Raw genomic sequence first — 14,215 nt, forward strand, 5'->3', positions numbered from 1 at the left:
TCCCAGTCCATTCAAGTAAACACAGCACACTTCATTATGTAGCCACCACCAGTCTGCAGAATGACATGTTGACAACTTAGGTCCATGACTTCGTAGTGTCTGCGCCACACTCGAACCCTACCATCAGCCCTTACCAACTGAAAAAGGGACTCCTCTGACCAGACCACGGTTTCCAGTCCAATCTGTCGTCTAGGGGCTAGTGACTTTCATTAGTAATCAAAAGCTCCCGGTCCCAGGCTCTAACCCCAATACCGCTTGAATTATGAATAAGAATCATAGGCCAGAAGTCTGGCATAAGAAGTCACTCTTCATCCAGCGAATGACCTTATCAAAGAGGGCGAAGGTGCAGACAGAGGATCAGGGCAGCCTCTTGCCTTTGGGGTGGAAGACTGTCCCTAAAGGCGGAGCAATCAGCAACCATCAACGGCTTGAGATTATAGAAGGCAATGGAAACCACTGCATTAAAGACACATCAGTTGTATCCACAGGACATGTGGCCTGTATTTGAAAAAGTGTCATGATTGTCCACTGACGAAAGATTTCGGACTAGTCCCCCATTAGGATCTCCGAGAGGGGATTACCAAGGGGGATTTGACCATGAGAAGAAGGTAAAGTAACCAACGAAAGGATAACGTTCTACTAATCGGAGCGTGGAGTGTCAGAAGTTTGAATGCGGTGGTGAAGCTAGCAAATATGAAAAGGGAAATGCTAAAGCTCAGTCGAGTTATAGTGTGGGCCAGTGAAGTGAAACGGAAAGGGGACAAGGACTTCTGATCAGATGAGTACAGAGCAGTATCAACAGCAGCAGAAAATGGCATATCCAGAGTAGGATTCAATATGAATAGGAAGGTAGGGCGGAGAGTGAGATACTGTGAACCGTTCAGTGATAGGGCTCTGATCACAATCGACAACAAACCAACACCATCAACATTATAGGGTAATTCTAAGTAATGGACCCATTTTTAAACTTCGTATTTATTCAAGTACAAATCCAAAATGAACAATCTTTATACCAATTAAAAGAGGAAGTTTCAAAAAAAATTTCACGGTGGTTAAAATCAATTTAACAATTTGTAATTAATTAGTTTTTAACAATTATTTAATAACTGGAAATGTGATATATGTTATAAATGTTCAATGTGGCCACCATTGGCTGCACGGCAAACATCGACACGGTAGCCAAACTACACACACACGCGTGAAAGCGTATCTGCTGTTACTGAGTGCACGGCAGCAGTGATCCGGTTCCGCAGATAATTCATAGCGGTTGGTGAAGGTGGGGCGTAAACAGCTTCCTTCACATAAGCCCAAAAGAAATAGTCGCAGGGTGTGAGATCAGTAGGTCTACGTGACCGGAAGTGCAAAGCCAGATCTTCAAGTCCCCTGCGCCCGATCCAGCGCTGAAAAAGGGAGTCATTCAAAAAGCCCCGTACATCATTGTGCCAATAGGGCAGAGCTCAGTTCTATTGGAAAATAAAGTCCTCGCACTCTGCCATAACTTGAGGGAACAGCCAAATGCTCCAACATGGCCAGGTACATGATTCCTATTACAGCAGTTTCCGCAAAGAAAAATGATCCATAAACTTTTATGCGTTGGTCTTCGGTGAGTCTCCTCCGTGTTGGAATGGTGAATGTGGATTTTCCAAACCCCATATGCGAACGTTGTATCTGTTGACTTTTTCGCTGAAGTGGAACGTCGCTTCATCGCTAAAAATTACAGGCTGTAGAAATGTGTCATCCTCCATCTTTGCTAGCACTTAATCACAAAATGCGAGACGCTTCTCTTTGTCATTGGGGTTGGGAGCCTGCACAGGTTGTACTCGGTAGGGCTTGTACAGCAAACGCCGCCTCAGAACTTTCCATACACTTGGTTGGGGTATTCCAAGTTGTCGACTGGCTCTGTTGCTAGACTTACTGGGACGGCGCACAAAACTTTCTTGAATCCATCGGACGTCATCCTCTGTGCTTTTTCCTTTGCTCATACTCCCATTCGGTATAAATTGCTTAAATCAAAGGCAAATGCTTTTGCGAGTTGGTGGTTAAATACTGAATTTGGTAAGAAATGCCCGTTGCTGTGTAATTTTAGACTCAATAATCGTGAACTCAAGAACGCAGAAAACCTTGTGCTGCACAGTCTCCATCTTAACGCACAACTGACAGTGAGACATAACGGCGGCTGTATTGCCGCAAGAACTCTACCGACCGCTTCTGAAACCATCACCGCCCACCCGCCGCCGCCGCCCAATACTTTGAAACTTACTCTTTTCATTTGTATAAAGCTTGTTCATTTAGGGTTTGTACTTGAATACATACAAATTTTAGAATATGGATCCACCGCTTTGATTAACCCTAGGTTTATATGCCGACGTCGCAAATCGAATGTGAAGAGATAGAGAAAGTTTATGAGAATATTGAGAGAGTAATTCAATACTTACAGGCAGATGGAAATTTAATAGTCATGGAAGAGTGGAATGTATTTGCAGGGAAAGGAGTAGAAGAAAGGGCTACGAGACTATATGAACTTCGTACTAGGCATGTGAGAGGAGAAAGATTAACTGAGGTCTCCAATAAATTTGAGCTGTTAACAGCGAATACCCTATGAAAGAACTGCAGAAGGAGGAAGTAGACATTGAAAAGGCTGGGAGTTACGTAGATGCGGGTAGGTTTCAGTTAAATTATATCATGGTTAGGCAGAGATTCCGAAATCAGGTACTATTTCAAAATGTACTTAGAAGCAGATATAGACTGACATCAAAATTTCGCAGTGATGAAGAGTGGTCTCAAGTTTAAGACACCAGTCTGGAAGAATAAATACGTAAAGAAGTGGGATGCAGAAGTAGTTAGGAATGAAGAGAACAGCTTTAAGTTCTCTGAAGCTATACAGGATGAACATTAATAAAACCGATAAACTGCAGGGACGAATTCCTGACTAGAAATGGAGGAAGAAAAGTCTGTACATGTGTCCCGAAATACATCGTTGCTGTGGTAGACGGCGCTGACGAATAATCGTTCCTCTGACCATGTACCGCGTGTTCCTTGTACACTGCAGCCTGTGTGTTACATTACATTTATCGTTTTCTATGGATCCCTTCGAGGGATGTGTAAAGAGTCAATTTTTTTTTTTTTTTAGCTCAGATCCATGTATGTTGTACAATTCTAACGCAGACAGAGTTATGAGCTATAATCCTTGTGAAGATATTCATCGATGGAGTAGAAGAAGTTGGCCAACAGAAAGTTCTTTAATTCACTCAGAAACGAATATTTATCACTTACAAGACCTTTGATATGCTCTGATAAGTTATTGAATATATAAGTACCCATATATTTGACTCCTTTTAGTACTAATGTTAAGCTTTTATAGTCCTTATAAAGATTGTTTTTGGTTCTGGTATTATAATCATGTTTTTGCACTATTTTCTTGTAAAAAGAGACATGTTGGAAATGACGGACATCAGTGAGTATATGTACTGAGAAGTAGTAGTTAGAATACCAAGTTTCATAAAGAGGCCTCTGCGTGATGATCTAGGACTGACACCAGATATAATTCTAATGACTCGTTCCTGAATTTTGAAAATGTTCTCTTTGTGTGAGGAGATTCCCCAAAAGATGATTCCATAACTCATTACTGAATGGAAGTAGGCCGAATACACTAACTTCTTCATTTTTAAATCACCTATTTCTGCTATCATGCTTACTGCAAATGTAGCTGAACTAAGGCCTTTCATTAAGTCTAGAGTGTGAGTTTTCCAATTTAGGTTGTCGTCAATTTGTAGCCCTAAAAATTTGACAATTGTCTACAGCTTTAATTTCATTGTTTGAATACATTGTGCTTATAGGGCCAGGTATTCTTTGTGAGGTACCTAACTGTATGTACTGGGTCTTGTCAAAATTCAGTGAGAATCCATTTGCTGTGAACTACCCACTGATACAAATATTTCATCCGCTGATTGCTCAGTGAGATCACGGGAACTGTTTTCTATACCAATATTTGTATCATCTGCAAATAAGACAAAATTTGCATATTGTGGCACTGAGTATGGAAGGTCACTAATATACAATAGGAACAACAAGGAACCTGAAAGCAGCAGAATGGTCGGTAACAAGCCGAGATAGTGTTTCTGTAGGGTTAAGCCAATTGAAAGGCTGGAGATGCAGCAAAGCTATACCAGAACAAGTACCCTTACAGATACCAATCACATCCCAGAACATTTCATGCCCTTCTTGGGCGTTTGTGTGATCATGGATCCTTTGAGAGAGACGAACGTCCTGCGAGGCAGTAGACCGTGCGTACACCAGATTTGGAGGACCGATTTCTACAGGATGTTAAGATGAACCCTAGTACAAGCTCTAGGCAAATGGCATGCCAACATAATGTAAGCCGTAGTACTATTACGTGTATCCTGCATGATAACCGCCACTAGCCCTATCAACTGCAATCCCATGGAGGCCACTTTGAATGTCTGTTGTGACGTCGATGCGACGCAGTTCTGTATTGTGATCCAGGACGATTTGTTGTCGTCGCATGCACGACGTTCATTTCCGAATATATGTTCATCGGACGTTTTTCCTCCTTTTCCAATCAGGAATCCGTCCCTGCAGTTTGTCGGTTTTATTAATGTTCACCTTGTAGATTCTGCGATAACGAATAGCTTAGTACGCAGTTCAGTTGATGGGGAATGGAAGTGTTTAGTAAGAGCAGTCACAGAAGTTGGAAAGAAAGCCGTAGGTACAAAGAAGGTTACTGCGAAGAAAATAGGGGTAACAGACGGAATACTTCAGTTGATCGATGAAAGAAGGAATGCAAAATACATTCCACTTTGAAACGAAATACATGGAGACTGCAAGAAAGCGAAGACGAAATGGCTGCAAGAAAAGTGTGAAGAAATTGAAAAAGAAATGTTGATACAGCATACAAAAAGTCAAAACAACCTTTGGTGAAACTAGAAGCAAGGGCGGTAACATTGAGAGTACAATGGGAATTAAATACAGAGGAGAGAGCAGATAGTACATTGAAGGCCAATAGGTAGGGAAGGAGTTGTCTGATGACGTTGAAGAAGAAGAAAAAGGAGTTGATATTTAAGACAGGGGAACCAGAATACAATCAGAATTTAAAGAGCTTTGGAAGCCTTAAGATCAAACACTGAGGAAGGGGTGGATAACAACTCATCAGAATTTCTAAAATAATTTAGGGGAAGTGGCAACATGACGACCATTCACGTTGGTGCGTGGAATTCCAAAGACTGCAAGAGCGGACAAGAGCGTAATAGCTCATGCATCCAAGTTGCCGACAAGAATAATACACAGAAGAATGGAAACGAAACAGAGGATGTGATAGGTGACGACCCGTTTGGCTTTATAAAAGGTAAAGTCAATTCTGACATCACAGTTGATAATGTAAGCAAGAGTAAAGACATGTTCATAGAATTTGTTTACCTGAAAGAAGTGTTTGACATTGTCAAATGATACAGCACGTTCGAAATTCTGAGACAAATAGCGAAAGGTCGGTTATATAAAATATGTACAAGAACCAAGAGGGAACAATAAGAGTGGAAGACGAAGAATGAAGTGCTCGGACTACAAAGGGTGTAAAACAGAAATGTAGTCTTTCGCTCCTACTGCCGGCGGTGGTGGCCGAGCGGTTCTAGGCGCTTCAGTCCGGAACCGCGCTACTGCTACGGTCGCAGGTTCGAATCCTGCCTCGGGCATGGATGTGTGTCATGTCCTTAGGTTTGTTAGGTTTAAGTAGTTCTAAGTTTAGGGGACTGATGACCAGAGATGTTAAGTCCCATAGTGCTCAGAGCCATTTAAACCTTTTTTTTTTTCGTTCCTTCTGTCCAAGCTACACATTGAAGAAACAGTGACGGAAATAAAAGAAGTGTTGAATAGTAGAATTAAAATTCAAGGTGAAAGGATATTTACGAAAAGATTAGCTGATGACATTGCTATCCCCAGTGGAAGTGAAGCAGTTCTACATGTTGAATGGAATTAACAGTCGGATGCGTACACAATATGAACGGGGAGTAAATGGAAGAAAGACGAAAGTAGCGAGAAGTAGCAGAAATGAGAACAATGAGAAGCTTATCAAAAGAAACCGTTGATGCCCAGGATACTGACACCGGACGAAGCTTACGGTGGAGCTAGACCCATTCATGTGCTATCAGAGACATATCTGGAGATATTGCTGGCCACGGTAGTACCTCAGCATCGTGCAGTTCATAAAGACATTTACCATGTGTGGACGAGCACTGTAGTGTTGAAAAATGGCGTCATGATATTGTCGCATGAGAGGTAACACTTAACGACGTAGGATACCCAAAATGAACTTTGGTGCCGTCAGAGTTCCCTTAATTGTTACCAGCTGAGACCCAAAGTCATATCCAATGACTCCCCACACCACGAAATCAGAAGTAGCATCGCTCCTGTAAAACATTGAAAGAATGTGTCTTCTCTACAGGTCACGTCCATACTCGCTGATAATAGTCATCAGGTGAAGAGCAGAACCGCGAATCATCATTGAAGTAAATGCGACACCATTCAGCTGAGATCCTCGCTTTCTGACAGTAAGTCCATAGTTCTGCTGCTAGTATCTGACAAACAATGCGTGATGCGTGATGACAGACAATGTTGCAGACAGTCCATTAACCCTCCTTGGTTAGCTTGCGCAGATGTGACTGACCCTAGACGACCGTGCACAACACTGTGGCCTTCTGTTGTGGTGGTCGGATGTGGTCGACTCGAATCTCGACAGGGTTCCCACAGGGACAAACGTTAGGCCATTTTCACGTTTAGCAGAGATCCTAATGGACACCCACCTCCATTCAGACTCCGCCAGGTGCTGATAACTCAGTCTCAGATAAGTAGGAGGCACATCCACGTCCTTCACACTGATCAAACATGGGACCCTGTTCACTCTTTCTGCATAACCCTGCCATATCTGTTAACAATAAACATAACTATACAATTGCACTCAGATGGCCGTTCTGTCACGAAGAACTATAATTTTAATCACTTATATAATCACCGATGGTGTATACACTTAAGAAAGTACGCTAATATCCCACGATGTCTTGTGACTGCTTTCATTTTTTTTTTTCAGGCAGTGTAGTCACCATCCCCGAATGATGCATGTGGAGAACAACTGTGATAAACCTCCGTAAGCACCAAAATTATCAACCATAATTTCTCTGATGGTTTTTGTGGTGTTCGTTTGCCGAGACTTATACGGTAAGAAGTAATATACTCATAGGCACTTTTTTGTACTTAGGCTCTCTGAATTTCAACATCATGATGCACAACGCCTCTCTCGTAGCGACTTCTACTGGAGCTCGTTGAGCATCTCCATAATGCTCTCGCGTTTAATAAACTATCACACGACGAAACGCAACGCTCCTCGTTGGACCGTCTCTGCACCCCCCCCCCCCCTTTCTATCTTCCCTCCCTCACTCCCTCCCACTCTCTCTCTCTCTCTCTCTCTCTCTCTCTCTCTCTCTCTCCTCTCTCCCTCCCTCTCTCTCTCTCCTCTCGTCCTCTCTCTCTCCTGATAAACAGTGATTGAGTCATATCTGATGTGTCTGTTCTTACAGACACGTCTCCTGTCCGAAAACCAGACACTGCATTTACAGAGTGTTCTTATTAACGTTCAAAGCTACCTAGATGACTGAGAGACGTAATTTAATCTGTGATACACGGGATAGCAAATGGCGGTAAATAGCGCGAAAGTGGATGAGAAATGCTAAGTATGTGACGTCACCAGACGACCTCGTCGTACTTGGAGCGGTTGAGGCTATCGCTCAGTAGAATCTGATCATCCCAACCCAATCTAATATTCACGTCAGTGTGACGTGTGTGACTTCAGTGCATGGAGCTGAGGGTTCGAATGTTGCATCTGGCAGGCACTATTTTTGTCATTGCGTCAAACAATTATATGTTTACAATGAGATAAGATTTATTATTTTATTTTACGGTCCTCCGGTTTCTGCCGGTTCATTGTAAAGTACAGTACAACAAAAACCTTCCGTATTGCGTCACAAGTAAATGAGTAAAAGCTTGCGAATTGCGCCGTTCACCAGCAAATGATCTACCTTTTGTTTAGCAAATAATGTTTGTAAAAAACAGAAGTGACAAAAAGAAATAAACACAAAATTAAAACAGTTGTTACTTGGTTACAGTGAGAACAATAATTTTGTAACTTCTACAATTACAACAGATCAGATTTACAAAAGGTGTTCGAAATGTGCACCGTTGCACCAATGCAAGTATAGCATCGCTCAATCATGTTTTCACTCCGACGCCCAAATTCTGCACATGTGGTGAGGTATGTCAGCTGGTAATATTACTCGTTCAACATTTCTCATCCATTTTTGGGGTATTTCCCCATATTTGCTACCCCATGTGTCTCACATAAAATTACTTTTCTCTAAGTCGTCGAAGTCGGTGGCCCACATACGCCGCCATCTGTCGACGTTAAATAATTCCGGGTACCACAGACGCCAAAAGATTTCACTAAGCAGAACAACAAAAGGGACTCCATATCAAAAGAGAGGGAACTCTGCTAAGCGTAGGACCAGCGCTTGAAAACAAACGCTTTACAACTCTAACTGGTCCTGTAGCTCGTTACTAGAAATCTTACTGGCTGTAGAAGCCATGCTGGATTCGATTCCTTGGCTCTAGAAAGCTGTCTTTGTAAAAGAATGATTGTTCCTAACCAAAACAATACGCAAACAGGACAAAGTATATTAATTACCTAAGGTATGTCAACATATGACAGCTAATTTATTAACAGCCCATAATGAACCAATTAGTGCTTCACAATTCTATCGTATCTTTGACTGCAATAAAGAAGAATGAATACAACGAATGTCATAAATGATGTACCTTTAAACCTATGTTATAGACAGACATCTCCATAACTGCATCATTCATAATAAAAATGTTCAAATACATGTCTACCTAGTTGGATGCATTGATTAAGGGCCTCTCGGTGTTAGTATTGACACCCCTTATCATTTCTACATATAATGCAGTGCAAAAATGACTTATTCCTTCTCTTAATACATGTGAATTTTCCGGTTCCATTTCGTAACCTCTGACTTTAATGTAACCCACACTAAAAAATCCTAGTAAATCAAATCGGGCGATCTCGCTGGCCATCGAATGCAACGACCACGACCTATCCAACGTTTCGGGTACACACTGTTGTGATATCCCCTAACCCCTCTACAATAATGGGGTGTCACACCATTGTGCTGAAACCAGTGCCTCACAGCTAACGTACCACTTCAAGGATGCCTTCTAGGAGATGCCCATGATTAAGCTCATTCTGTAGGCATTGTAAATACAGCTGGTCAATTAGTCTGAAAGCCATATAAACTGCTCCGCAGATGTGATCTCCCAGAATACCGCACCATTGGTTAACAACCCAGCGCACTTGCACATGATGGGGTCGAAAACAGTAAAGGTTTGCAGGAGCCTAGTGACAGAGGCGTCATTGACGAAATAGCATTCATCTCCTCTTAAAATCTGCCTGATGAAATCCGCATTTACGGCTACTTTATTTACGTGACGTCCAGAGAACGATACCCGAATTGGGCAATGGTTTCCACATAGCTGTTTGTGTAGGTATATCTTAATGTGACGCCATCTTTGTTCCTCCAGAATCCTTTTTTAACGAAGACCTCGATATAACCCGGCCCGCTGCAGATCTTCTTTTCTCTAATTACGATGAGAAATAGGTAGTACTGGGTGAGATCCAATGACTTTCATAATATTTTTTTTATTTATGAATTTGGCCAGCTATGGACCGCATACAACTTAAGACTTATGGTGCTTCTTTTTCTTCCGTTCTTCCCAGTACTACTTCATTTTCTCTCCAACTGCTCTTATATGCTCATCTGTCCACACTCCTGGGTCGAGGGTTTGGCGCATCTTCTTCATAGTTTGCGTTTTTTATAAGTAGGTTAAAGTCATTCCTCTCACGTATTATTTCTTCTGTAACATCTATTTTGTTGGCGTCTTTCTTTACTGCTTCTATCCATCCTACAGTTTTTTCAGCTTACTAACGTAATTAAAAATTTTCTCTGTAATCCGTCTTTCTTCCATTCTTTTAAATGCCCATAAAATTTTAGCCGTCTCTTCCTCATTGTATCTGCGATCTTTTCTGTATTTTTGTATAGGTCTTCATTTCTTCTTTTAATCCACCTATTTTCCTTGTTTGTCTCAGGACCTAGAATTTTTGTTAATATTTTTCTCTCTCTTTTTTCTAGTTCTCTTAATTCGCCTTTCTTATTCAATGTTAGGCACTCTAATCGTTATGTTGCTTGTGTCCTAATAACTGAATTATAATGTTTAATCTTTGCTTGTATGGATATAGATTTCTTATTGTAGTAGTTTTGTGTTAATTTATATGCAATTTCTAACTTTTTCATTCTTTCTTTATTTGTTGTGTTATCCAGTCCATTGGCTTGGATCCACTCCCCCAGGTATTTGAATATATCAACTCTTTTAGTTTTTCCATCCATACTTTGTTTTCATAAACTTTTCTGTATTATGTTTGTGTTCTATATACTCGGTTTTTTCATAGGATATTTTTAGCCCAGTCATTTCAACAGTCTCGTGTAACAGATCAAGCATAACTGTTGCGTCTGTTCGGTTTTCAGTTATCAATGCCATATCATCAGCAAATGCTAAACATTTCACACTTCAAATTTGTTATATGCTTATACCCTTTGTGCCTCTGTTTCTTTAATGTGTTTTCCCATGTTTTTACATTTTATCTAAAACCAAGTTAAAGAGAATTGGGGACATAATATTAATAATAATGAGCATAAGATTATTATTATTTATATTATTATTATCGGTACAAATAATACTGCAACCTAAATTCAGTAGCACGACAACACTTTCGTTTATACTACATCGTACGAATGCGTTGTTTTCATTCAAGTTTTGCTTCAAAATACTCAGTAACGTTCCGGGCAACAACGGATGCGCGGCGGTTTGGTATTTTCATGACACGTTGTGCCTGTAAGGCTCCCTCGGTTCTTAAACGCGTCTCTGTGGGTCTAAAAACATGCGCAGATGGTAGACGTCGCGTTGGGAAACGTTGTGAATGCAGCCTTCGGGCCTCAGCTGCAACGCGGTGCGTCTACCCATAGATCCGTATCATATCGGTGTAGTCTTCGCTGGAGTACATTGTAGTTGTTACCTGTTCCACTGTAAGATGTGACTCAAACTTCAGACAGACGTCCACGGACCTTATCAGAGAGGAACCAGGAGGAAAACGCACGCAGATGACTGCACAGCTCGGTGGAGATTCGCTTGTATGTGCACTTCCCCTTCTGACGGCAGTGACCGGGCAACCGTTCTTGCACTAACGTGTGCGGGAAACATAACACTACAAAGGACGGGTTACGAGGGCCACGTGATAGTGTGTTACGTAACTACTGCGAGATGGCCCAGTGATCCCTTCAGTGCAGATGCTCATACATGCTCGAACTGTTTGGTGAATCGGCGTACCGTTGCGAGCAGCGAGGGTAACGGGCATGGCCCCCACTCAGTAGCGTGTAGGTAGGTTCATGGGTCGTGTTTGGGAGGCCAAGAAAATTAAGGCAGCCGTTTGCAAGAAGCGGGAAAATTCGGTTTAGAGTCCCTTTTCGGCACACATCTTCAACTCTCCCCATTGATTTATTTCGATGACTAAAAGCAACTAATGTCCTTATTTCCTTTGGATCATGATGGATAAGTCTTTTGTAAGCCAATTCTTATTTCTCTCTCTTTTTTATGATCTTTCCTTACGGTTCTTCTAGTGAATCTAAGCCTACCGTCCGCTTTTCCTAATACTTATTTCACGTGCTGCTTCCAATTTAGGTCACTCTAGTTCACGGTTGTTACAGTTTCCAGCGATTTTTCACAAATAACATAACCGAACAATAATGGATCTCTTCCGGTATAAGAGTACAAACTCGTCATCGTTATCTGGATTCATTGATTATGTTCGAGGAAGCTGTTCCTGCTTGAGCTCCTTAACTGTAAGCGTCATGTATTGTATGTCATAACATTTCTTGCGATAGCTGCCTTGGTGATTCTGTTTACATGTTCCTTTCATTTCTACTTACATGCGTTGGCTTTTTTTGTTAGAGCAAACATTTTAAGCTTCCTTCTAACCTCTTTGTTTCTAAAACTTTCTTCTGTTTTACATCCTTCAATTGATCGGAAGACTTTCATTTCTGACGTCACTAATCGATTTATGTGTTCCTTGTTTTGCTACCCAAAACACAGATTCGTAAAGTAGGAATGGATCATGGAATTCCTGTTGTTTCTTTTTGTTTACGTCTGTGGAAAACACAGACACCCTGAAATTTTGCTCTTTTATTCGTTATATCTTCATGATTATCAAAAGGAATGTCATAGCCCAGTTGGTTAAAATGGCTTACTTCCTTAATTGTTTTGATTCCAATCAGTATTTCTGATCGCGCCTGTAGCTTTCCTAACAATTTTATTAATTTTGTCTTTTATACAGATTTTTGTAGATATTTTGAAATTTTAATTTTGATCAATTTGGTTATATAACAATATTTCTTTGTAAGTCTTCTTCTGAAGTGACTCTTGTAGTATGTAACCACATATTATTTTTTATATAATGATCTGTAGCCAGTTTCGTTCCTGTTGTTTTTAGGGTTCCGTGTCTCAGTTTTCAAAAAAGGAACATCTGTAAGATCATTCTGTTCTCCGTCTTTCTGTCTGCCTGTCTGTCCGACTGTTAAGAACCCTTTTTCTCAGGAGCGCATAGACGCACCAACATCAAATTTATAGCACGTATTGAGGTTTATAGTCTCTCACCGGTGTAAAAATTTATAGCTTCTAAGTCACTTCAGTTAAAAGATACGGCCATTTATGTCACGCACTTTGATACTCAAAAACTCACTCATCAGAACCCACAGGGTGCTCTTCGTTGACCTATAATCATAAAATTATGCAAGAAGCAACATTTCACAGTAGATGTAAAGAATAAAATTCTAAAATTATTAGTTTGTAATTATATCAAACGAAAATATATTTTTTGCCGTTATTTACCTGTCTGTCTGTCTGCTGTCCGTCTTCTAAGGCCACTTTTTCTTTGGAACTAGTTGAAATACCAAGTTCAAATTCCTGTCACTTACCAAATTCTACGGTTCCTTGGCGATGTAAAAAAATGAAACTTCTAAATCAACGCAGTCAAACGATTCGGGAATTTATGTAAATATATTGATACACTCATTCATCAAAATCTGTACGGTATCTTCCACTGATCTATTAGTATCTTGAAATTCTTAAGAAGCAAGGGTTCACAGTACAAGTAACGTAAAAAAATCTGAAACATCCCGTAACGGACCGCTACGATCGCCGGAGTGGAAAGAGCGCTAGACCACCAGCACCGACTTGCACATAGATATATAGATTGTTCATTATTGGATTTTATGAGAGAATTTGCGAGTATCAGAATATGTGACACATATGGCCGTATCTTTTGACTACGTTGACAAAGGAACTTCAAGTACTTACAGCGCCAAGGGGCTGTAGACATTAATATTTAACCTCAATTTCAACTTTTTACCTCCAACCGTTCTTGAGCAAAAGGATCTCTATAGACGGCCGTATCTTTTGATTGCGTTGATTTAGGAACCTAAAATTTTTACATCTCCAAGCACTCTAGACATCAGTATTTGACATAATTTTCAACCGGTTCCTGAGAAAGTAAGGCGTTTACAGATGCACAGACGGACAAAAGAACAAAAAATGACAAAAAAATCGTTTTAATTAGATAACTGAAAACCTTAATCAGGATGGTCAAGCAGACGTCTGAACCATAAGGTATCAACTTCATAAACTGAATATATAGACATATAGGCCAGTGTGAGCCATGACAGTGTAACGTTACGCGCCTATTGACATAAAGAATTTTTGTGTGTTAAGAAATGCATCCCACAGGTGTGACCACATCAGCTGGCATTTGCTTCAACAACTCAGAGGCCCTGCTGTCGCAAAATACGAAAATCGACCAAGGAAACTGCAACTAGTCTTTTCACTATATGAGCACTCGGGTCTACACACTGCTAATTTCACGAAACAACCTCCTTGAAGCGCGGCAAGATAGAAATACCCATCGCACACATTCTTATGGTCCAGTGCCCTCAAACGGTTACCTTTCTCGCTCCTTATCGAACAACAATCAAGAATA

Source organism: Schistocerca gregaria, chromosome 6 (genome assembly GCF_023897955.1).
Source record: "Schistocerca gregaria isolate iqSchGreg1 chromosome 6, iqSchGreg1.2, whole genome shotgun sequence".
NCBI classification, from domain to species: domain Eukaryota; kingdom Metazoa; phylum Arthropoda; class Insecta; order Orthoptera; family Acrididae; genus Schistocerca; species Schistocerca gregaria.